Genomic DNA, 9,885 nt, shown 5'->3' on the forward strand with positions numbered 1-9,885 from the left:
GAGATGGTCGTCTTATAGAAATAATGCTTAATATCAATATTTATTTATAATCTCAGAACTATTGGTCACTTTCAGAAGTGGTCGTTTGAGAGGCGATATTCTATATATTTATTTACTGATACTCTCAGATTCCAAAATTTGTTTATATTCTCAGAAATATTGGACGGAAGGTGGTCGTCCCATACATACAAAATTTTACATTTCATTAAAAATGAATTCGGCATTACTTAACTATTTCCCTATTAATTAATTAATTAGATAAAGAAAAAATTAGGAAATAGTACTGTTTATTACGGAATAATGTAGGAAGTTCTACAGAACTATATTCTTTCGCGTCATTGCACATTGTATCCGGCAAACTACTAGTTCCTCGTATTCTTCCGCAAATCCGTAAACATCTATCTGATTTGAACCGAAATCCAAAATGGCTGCGCCATGAGGTTAACTTGTATGGATATTTTTTGTTGCATGAAAGGTAAGTTCATTTGCAATACTTGTATGTTTACTTTTTTTGCTTTTCGAATTTATGTCATTTTGACAGTTAAATATTTCACAGCTTTATGAATTGTTACCATTCTGTCGTGAATTACGTGTATCTCAATGGCTGGCTGTCTTTTCAAATATCTAATTAGCCCTGCTATCCAAATGTTTATGACTGAATTTTTTTTAGTCTAGTTTATGCATTCAGTTTCAAAATAATATGTGTGATCAGATTGCTTATTATTTTATTGCAGCAATACATTTATGTTAAATAGTTTGAACAATTGTATAAAAATAAGAGTGCATTGTTTTGTCCAAAATATGTATGGTTGAAACATTATCTTAATCTAGTTTGTAATTCAAGTTTTTTTTGGGGTACTGTTCTGTTATTGGGACCAGAATCGGAAATGTATGAACCTGTGTTCGTAAGTATGTGCATAGATGTGTATATGTAGACATACAAATATACAAGCATACATAAATACAATTCTGAACCCGGTCCTGATAACAGAACAGTACCTTTTTTTTAATCTTTTTTGAATATTTTATAAAAGGATTGAGCATTTTTCAAACTGCATATCATTTTAAGATTCGACTTGCAGGAAGACAAAATATGGTCATTCAATCAAATGCTTATGTAATAATGGCTTTTAACATTTTCTCATAAATATTGTTTGCATTTTTATTGTATTTTAGATACTTTAGCTATGTAAAGTGAACATGAGAATATTAGTAAAGCTGAAGAATATGAATAGCTACCATAATACATGTATTTTTTCATCGAGCCCATTGTTTTAGAAACCAATGCACCATTATTATATGCTGGCTTATTTTATAGTTATATGCAGTTTAATTTTATGTTCATGTTACTGTAGTATTGTCATTATAATAAAAGTATTGATAATTTTTGTTGAATCTTGCAAGTTGCCTAACATTCAGAATTATTACTACCGAATTTTACCGATAGGTTTTTTTGAGTTGACATAATCTGTCTGATAAATAAAATAAACTGGTGTTTAAATTATATGCATTTCTCTTAATGTTTCATTGAAAGTGAGATGGAAATATAAATGCTATCCAGAAAAGTGAATTCTTTTTGCCTGAAATAACAAACTGTACTAAATGATTAATGTTTATATCATTTTAGAAATGTCAATATTAAAGTTTCTCCTCCTTCCCTTCTTTGATTTTGAAATAATTTATAATAAAATAATATATGCATAAGTGTAATTAATGTAAAGTGTCATTCAATAATATAATTTATTTTTACTGATATTTTTATATTTCTTATCTGGGTTTTCTTTTGGTGTTAGAAGGAGGAAAAGACTGTAATGTTTTAATTAAGGAAATAATTAAAACATTACAGTCTTTTAAATAACACAGTTACAGTAATGTTTATTGAAGCAATCAGTACTGTGTGATTGCCAGTGATTGAATAATGTTAAAATGCATTGTTCATAAGGAAATTTGCTTATCTTTGTGTTATAGATTTTATTTTGACACAAGCTGAAATTTGAATTATTGGAAGCACTTTGAAAACCCGAATTATTTCCTGAATCAATCAGGCCAATATATAACATACAAATTTTCATACAAAATTATTTCTTTGAGCATATTATAAAGAGCTCATTTAATTTTATTATTTGTACAAATTTTAGACAAAAGTAGCATGTAACAGTTAAAGATTTATTGAAGCCTACTTGTTACTTGTGGTAACAAAGAAGTGTGAAAGATATTGCCACATTAGCGAACATGACGATCATTGATGCTTAGTTTAGTAATTTAATAATATATTGAGAAATGCTGGGAACTTTCAGAAGTAGACATTTCGGAAATGATGGGCTTGATAAGAAATTTACATGGTTTTATTATTTATTCTTTAGTTAAGAATGGATTTTAGATGTTCATGTGAAAGAATTCTGTTTAATTATATGTGAAAGAATTGTTAAAGTTTGGCATTAAAAAAATGAATTAATAATATGCAATTATCTTTTTATTATACATATATTACTATATATTTCTAATGCGCTATGTAAATGTCAATGCTAAACAATTGAGATACTATTGTCAGGGCAATCTTTTCTTATACATGAAAAATTCTGATACTTTCTTATCATCTATCTGCCCTCACAGCTTCAACTTATGCTAAAACAGCAAGAGTATGCACACAATAATAGCAAACTATGAATATGCATACCACACACATGTATTTACATGCTTTATATTTAATCTTTATTTCTGAATAGTATTCCATTGGATGAAAAATATGTGAATATTGACCCAATATATATATATTTTTGTGTGTGTGCATCCTAAAATTTCTTGTTTCTTATAAAGTGCTTATTTGAATTACTACTTGTGAACAGAGCAGTAGATATGAACCATAAACTAACCATTTTGCCAATTTTCATAGCTTTGCAGATAGTCAGAAAGCACCAAAATTTGTAATAATGTTAAGTTTAAATGATGTTCTATACATTTGTGTTAATTTTTCTATTCTATTAATTCTATTACTGTGTTATCAAACTTTCTACAGGAATTTCAACTGGTTAAGATGTTATTACCATGTGAAGAAGAATTTGGTTTTCAAGCTTGAAAAAAATCGCAGCTGAAGGATTTTTGTGGAAGGTCAGTCACACTGGTTTTAGTTAATTATAATTTCATTTTGGGTGAACAAGTCTCAAATTTATTTATCATAAGTGTCTAAAAGCCTTCTAAATTAAATTATGCTTGTTTTGAAATTTTTCATGACATTCATTCTTTAATTATTATTACTTTTTTTTAATTTACTAACTTATGTCCATGCACATAGTTTTGCATTTAATGCCATATCTTAAATATTATAAAATGTTAAAATTATACATTTCACTTAAAAATGTGTTTGTGACAGTAAATTTTCTGTTACATTTAATCATATCTATAAACACTGGTATAGATCATTTTTCAATAATCTATATATTATTCTGTGTATTTCTTACAATCAAGATCTGGCATATGACTTGCTTTTCAAATTGATGACATTGTGTAATAATGTAATCTAATGGTTAAAGTTTACTATGGAACGGGCCAAATTTAATAAATTATTCTTTGATAGAAATTTATTCATGTGTTCAGTGTGTCTCATCTCTTTAAATTGCTAAAATTTTATGTACTTGCATTTAGGAATTTTGACTGTATCAGAGTGATTTTGTTTCAGTTATTATAACATGCAAGGGAAAAAATTCATACATAGCTCCGTATTTAAAATTAGTTAATTAAAGTCCTTAATAAAGAGGGACGTTTTGTTGTTTTTAATGTCGATAGAGTTTAATTCAAAAATATGCCACATTAAGGGTTACTTTTTAACCTAATTTAAAATTTTCATTACTTTAACATGTCCAATAGTTGTTATTTTAACACCGATATTGTAATAATATCAAAATTCCTTACTTTTTGATAGGTAATCCAAATGTAAAACAAGAAAAAAAAAATTAAAATCTAGAAGTATATTTATTTCATACCTCTAACAAATAAAAACAACACAAGCACTTTTTACTGTCTATCTGCATAGTGTGGCATGTCCCGTAAGACTGAGATTTGTATGGTCAAATCCATGTTTCAATTAAAGGAAAATGCATGCACAGTCTTCTGATTTTCCCTTCGATTAAGGATTCTGTATATACTAGCATAAGAAATATATTAGTTAATGCAGTGTTATACATCAATATTTATAGACAATTATTGTGGCTATGTTTATTATAATTTTGTTCACTGTAATGGCTGGAGTGCCTAAATCATCATGCTGTGTAAACAAAACTCAAATCTTCATCTCTGCATACTGCTCCACTAGTGTTTAAACCACTGAAATGGTGATTATGGTAGAACATCTTTGGTAAAAATTTACTCTACTGTAACCCTTGGCGAATCGTTTCTTTTTTTTATATCAAGATCGTCACCTGAGAGGATCGGCACCAATTTCAAGGTGGCCGCTACACAAAACCAAAATAAGAAGTCAAAGACATACACAAACTCTGTGTCCATGTACACATCAACCTATTAAAACAGAGAACTGCACAAACTGGGCATTGTGCACTGCCTTAACTTTGTCCTTGTACACATTGATCTATTTTCACTTTAAGAAAGTAAAAATATCATAGTTACCATAAAATATTCACCACTGTCTTAACACAGACAACCAAAAATACACAAACAGAGAGGAATAAGTTACCAAAAATACATATTTCCTAACATAAAAACATTAAACAACAAATCTTCTAACAAAAATTAACACACAGAGACAAAAAAATAAATGAAACGTCATTTTTTTCACATACCTTTTTTTTCACATGCATATGTTTAGGCTTCCCACCACCATCCTCCAGGTAAGCAATTCAATTAAATTTTTTGTCTCTTAGTCACCTCAGACATACTCAAACAATGGTACCCACACCAAAATAATAAATAGCATGTTCAAAATACAAGACCATACCACTTCTGTGCAACCAAACACAGCAATTGTAAAGAATGGTAAGAACCAAAAACCTGGGACCGTACAAAAGGTTTACTATTAAAAAAAGTAGCCCAAAACTAAATTTATCACAACACGTTGGCAATATTTGCAGAAATAACTCCTTTTTATTGACAAAAAATTTTTTTTTTTTTTTTTTTTTTTTTTTTTTTTTTTTTTTCCCCCCCCTCCTAAAGGCTACTTTTGCCAACTATCAACATTAGGGTTACCGAAAAACTTATTTGAAGCAATGGGCTTCCACATTTCACAAACAACCAATACCACTTTGCGATTTTTTTTCAGACAGAAACCAAGGTGTACCATCCAGTAAAGATTAGCCACATCTTCATTTACTACTGTTTCAAGTACTTCTTTGGTAAATTTCTGCGGTTAAATTCAAAAGTTTAAAATTGCATTAACATGATCAGATTCAGAGTCATAGCTAGGGTTTTCAGCGCTCAGGGACAACTGAAGATTTCGCGCCCCCTACTGCTTGCCAAGGATGGAAAACATTTAATTCTAAAATGTTCTAACATCAGTTTGGCACCCCTTGGATTCTGCACGCGGGAACAGATGCCCCTCCTTCCCCCCTCTAGCTACGCCCCTGATCAGATTTTATTTTCTGCACGTAGCTAACAATTACTTATGTGTTGTCAGATAAATGTTACCAGATGCAGTTAATTATTTTTTACTTGCCAATCTCATGAGACAAGTTTTTTTTTGCTCCTGCAAGACTTTACTTTGTGTTGCAAAATAAATTCATTCTCACTCTTTTTGGACTTGCCTACGCATTAAATTTAAAATAGTTTTATGAATAGGTAAGATTTGATTATCATAATTTTGTTTCTCTCTTTATCTTGGCAACTGTATATGTTGATTCAGTATCCAGGTTACCTACCAGTGGCTGATTGATAAAACTGCTCGTATGTTCAGCTGGTGGTTTGAGTTTATTTTCTGACATAAAAAATTTTAAAAGGCATCCCCCATGTTTATTTTACTATAATCGAAAAATCAAATAATTGCTACTCTGTTTATAGGTATTAAATGTTAAAATATTTTAAATGCTTCCTTTAATTTGCATTCTAATAGTCATTTGTTTAAATTTAATTATGAATTATATTCACATATAGTAATTGTGAGTGTTTTTTTATTTTAGGTGCTGTGACAGAGATCCAATTTATCAAGAGTTCTTATATACATAAGAATACATGGATATAAGATTGTTTTTCATGAATTCAAATAAAATGTGATAAATTGGATTAATAAAAACTATTTTGAATTTTGAAAAGTGTTTTTCCTCTGTTAATCATAATATAGTGCCATAAATTTCTGAATGTGTTTATTTTTCATCCAAATAAATAGCTTTACAAAAATTTGTCATATTAATAGATATTGCATAATTTAGCATTATTATAAATATTTATTATAGCAGATTTAGCTGAACTACTTTTTTAGTCTCTTTGCAGATGAAGTCACAAAGGTAAGTGGTTAGATATTTTTCTGTATTCCCCATTAAGTAATTTTATCTGGTAAATTACCATTACTTATATACTAAAGGTGAAAGAATAAGCTTTCCTTGAAGATACAAAAATTTGCAGAGATTTTAAAAATTGGTATACGTAAAAAAGTTCTTAAATTGCCACATATGCAAAACTGAAAATGTTATATTTGAAATAGTTCAGAAATATAAATATTTTCACTATTTTTTAACTATAATTCACTGCATTTGTTATATATAATCACAGTTTAAGGTAGCAGTGCTTTTCTCACTGTGATTTCTCATGTATTTTGATTCATAAATACACGTACATAAATCCACATATTTTGATTTCTGTTTTGAGACCGAATAAAAAATAAACTAAACATTCTCGTTGACATTGAGAGTTGAATAAAAGCTCACCTCAAAATAAAATGAATTAATAAATTTATGGAAAATTTTACATAGCATATATTGAGCAGAAAGAGTAAACTGAATATATTTAATGGAATTAATAATTGGTAGAGTTGATTGCAGAATAAAATGCCTTAATTGCATGGTAAACAGTAGATCTTTTGAAGTTGTTCTATGTTGTGTAAAATGCAGATTTAAATTTTTAATATTGATTGTCATATAAATGGCAATTACTGTTTTATTTTGCTCTGAAATGAATGGTTAGTAATAAAATTCTGGATGAGACAACCTTTAACATGCGCTAGAATTTACAAAGTTTAATTTGGTGCTGATTTCAACGGGTAAATTTCATTTTACTGAATTTTGCGTAAAATAATATCAATGAACCATTGCAAATTATTTTCAGAACTTTTTTTTTTTAATCTAAAAGGGCTATTAGTTTTGAAATGTGACTTCATATCGTCAGTCGTAAACTTGTTTCGCTTTTCATTCAAGTCTTGCCATTTGGCAAAATTTAACATATTTACCTTTAAAATCTAATATATTATTGACTAACAAGCCAAGCTATTTAAAAGCATTACACACAGTTCTTAACAATGCTTTTTTTAATTTTTAATCTGATTGATTTAAAATGCATTTAATTCATGATATATCTAATTGAAAACATTTTAATATTTCTACATAATTACATGATATATTTCTTCATTTTTCAAATATACAGAAGATATATAATTTTCTGGTGTCAGTATCTTATAAAATGTTTTGCTATTTCCACTGCCCCATCTGTATTGATAATCTATGCATTCATAAACTTTTAGCCTCTTTGAGTGACTGCTAAAATCTGAGGCCTTTCAGATTTTTTTTTTAATTGTGTGAGCAGAAAGATAGAATTTTAGAAGAGCTTCTTGAGTTACCTTTTGAATGATATAAAGAATTGTTAACATAATGTCAAATTTTTACAACTAAATATTAAATATATAAAAAAGCCTGCAGCATTCTCATGTTACAAAAACATATTTATTTATTCTGAGGCTAGGAATTGATTTAGTTTTAAAAATACAATTTATTCCTTTTAAGAATTTCCCAACAGTGTCATCAAAACACTATAAATTCCTTACATGTTTTAAAGAAAGATGATTCATTTATGTAAAGATTATTAAATAGCTAATTTTATTATTCAATTTTTAATACAAATTAACTGAAATTAGAAACTGATTTTGTAAAATAATTCAATTTGGGGGCTATTAGATGTTTAAAAATGATCAAAAGATTTTTAATATCTTAAAAATAAAAGCAAAATTTTCAGTTTTAATATTTTGTATTAATAATTCATTTTAATTTCTTTGCTCAGTTTTAATATATTCACAGATTCAGATTTAAAAACAAAATAAGTTGTATAAATTTTTTCAACATTTCTGATTTTTCCATAGTAACCATAGGAGAAGGATTTGAGACTATCTGTGTAAAAAAAGTAGGTTTTAGATCATCACACCTTCACATACTTTCACTGGAATTTTCCTCTGTATATATACTGGGATGTGACACTAAGCAGTTAAGAGTATGTATTTAAGAGGTTAAAGGGATATTGTAACTAGTGTTTCAAATCCTGATAACATCCCATACGCTGTCGGTGGGACGTAAATAGGATGTCCTAAGGATATACTGGGATGTGACATTAAGCGCTCGGGAGGATGAGTTTAGGAGGAAATTGGGATATTACTGGATGTCCTGAGGATGTAGTAAGTAGGACTTTAAATCCTAATAACATCCCATATGCTGTCGATGGGACATAGATAGGATGTTTTTAGGATATAATGGGATGTGCTTAGGAGGTTTGTGGGATGTCCTGAGGATGTAGTAAGTAGGAGTTCATATTCTAATAACATCCCGCACGCTGTCGATGGGACTTTGTTAGGAGGCCCTGAGGATATCCCGGGATGTGACATTAAGCACTCGGGAGGAGGTTCGCGGGATGTCCTGAGGATGTGCGCATATCCCGCGAGCAACATCCTTGGGATATCCCAAGGATGTTTTTGTGCTATGTGGGGCTAAACTTAACAGTAATCGGAAAATGCTTCGTGTGTTGAGCAATTTTTTTATTTTGAGAGAAATTTGTATCAGCTTATCGCTTATATTTTGCAATATTATTTTGAGAACTGCCAGTTGAATTGCTGAATGGTGCAGAAATTACTTTATTTTTTCTCAAACCTATTTTTAACAATGTAAGTAGTAACTACACCTCCATTTACTTTAGGTATTTTATAACTTCAATAGAGCCTTTTATCTTAACTCTCGAAGCATTTACTACTTCTTTGAAAAATGCAAAAATGTTCCATTGATAGATTTTTCTCATTTCAGTATTATGCAGCTGTTGGAACTGTTTCGATTTTTCCTTCCTTCTAGAACTCCTTTCAAGATAATAATAAATATCAACAATGTGTTCATCCACATTTACTGGTAAAGAAGCTGCCCCTTTTTCAGCTGCTAAATTTAAGAGGTCACAGATGCACCTCATAATCTGCAAATCTAAATTTTCCTTTCTTAAGATGCCTGCAACAACAGTCTTCAAGCCTATCATTACCGGCACCAAGTGCTAAGCAAATTATCCAGAGGGACAGCATTTTCTTTCTGTAATGGCATATAAATTCGGTTCTCTTGGTGAAATTAGTCTTTTAACTGCTTCAAATTGACTATTTGATGATATAGAATCAATAATGCTTGTAATTTTTTGTTTGAGTTTCTCTTTTTTAAGAGAAAGGTTTAGGTTTGATACAGGGGAATCATTTTTACTTAGCTGGAATAGCATTTTGCAAAAGTGCACTATGCAACTCCCATTTGAATCCACTGTTAACTTCATTAATGATGGGCAGTACAAATTCATTTTCTTCGCTTTATTTTCAGTATTATCTTTTACTCGCTGTTTTGAGCAATTACACACAAAATAAAAGTGTTGAATACCCACTTTATTTTTCTTACTTCCACCACAGTCTTTGTTGAAACGCAAATTCGTTTCACTTTCTTTTGCTTT

The 9,885-nt window shown here is 29.4% G+C and overlaps 1 long non-coding RNA gene across 1 annotated transcript; it reads left to right on the forward strand.

The window, feature by feature from the left end:
- The first annotated feature begins 386 nt into the window (after window positions 1-386).
- Window positions 387-6,253, forward strand: LOC146996171 (uncharacterized). The gene is made up of 3 exons (XR_015041867.1): window positions 387-475; window positions 3,017-3,108; window positions 6,123-6,253. It is a non-coding gene; the product is annotated as an uncharacterized LOC146996171 (long non-coding RNA).
- Window positions 6,254-9,885: the final 3,632 nt, after the last annotated feature.

This window comes from Stegodyphus dumicola, chromosome 7 (genome assembly GCF_044657685.1).
Source record: "Stegodyphus dumicola isolate Sdum_Otavi_A_Nest chromosome 7, ASM4465768v1".
Lineage (NCBI taxonomy): Eukaryota > Metazoa > Arthropoda > Arachnida > Araneae > Eresidae > Stegodyphus > Stegodyphus dumicola.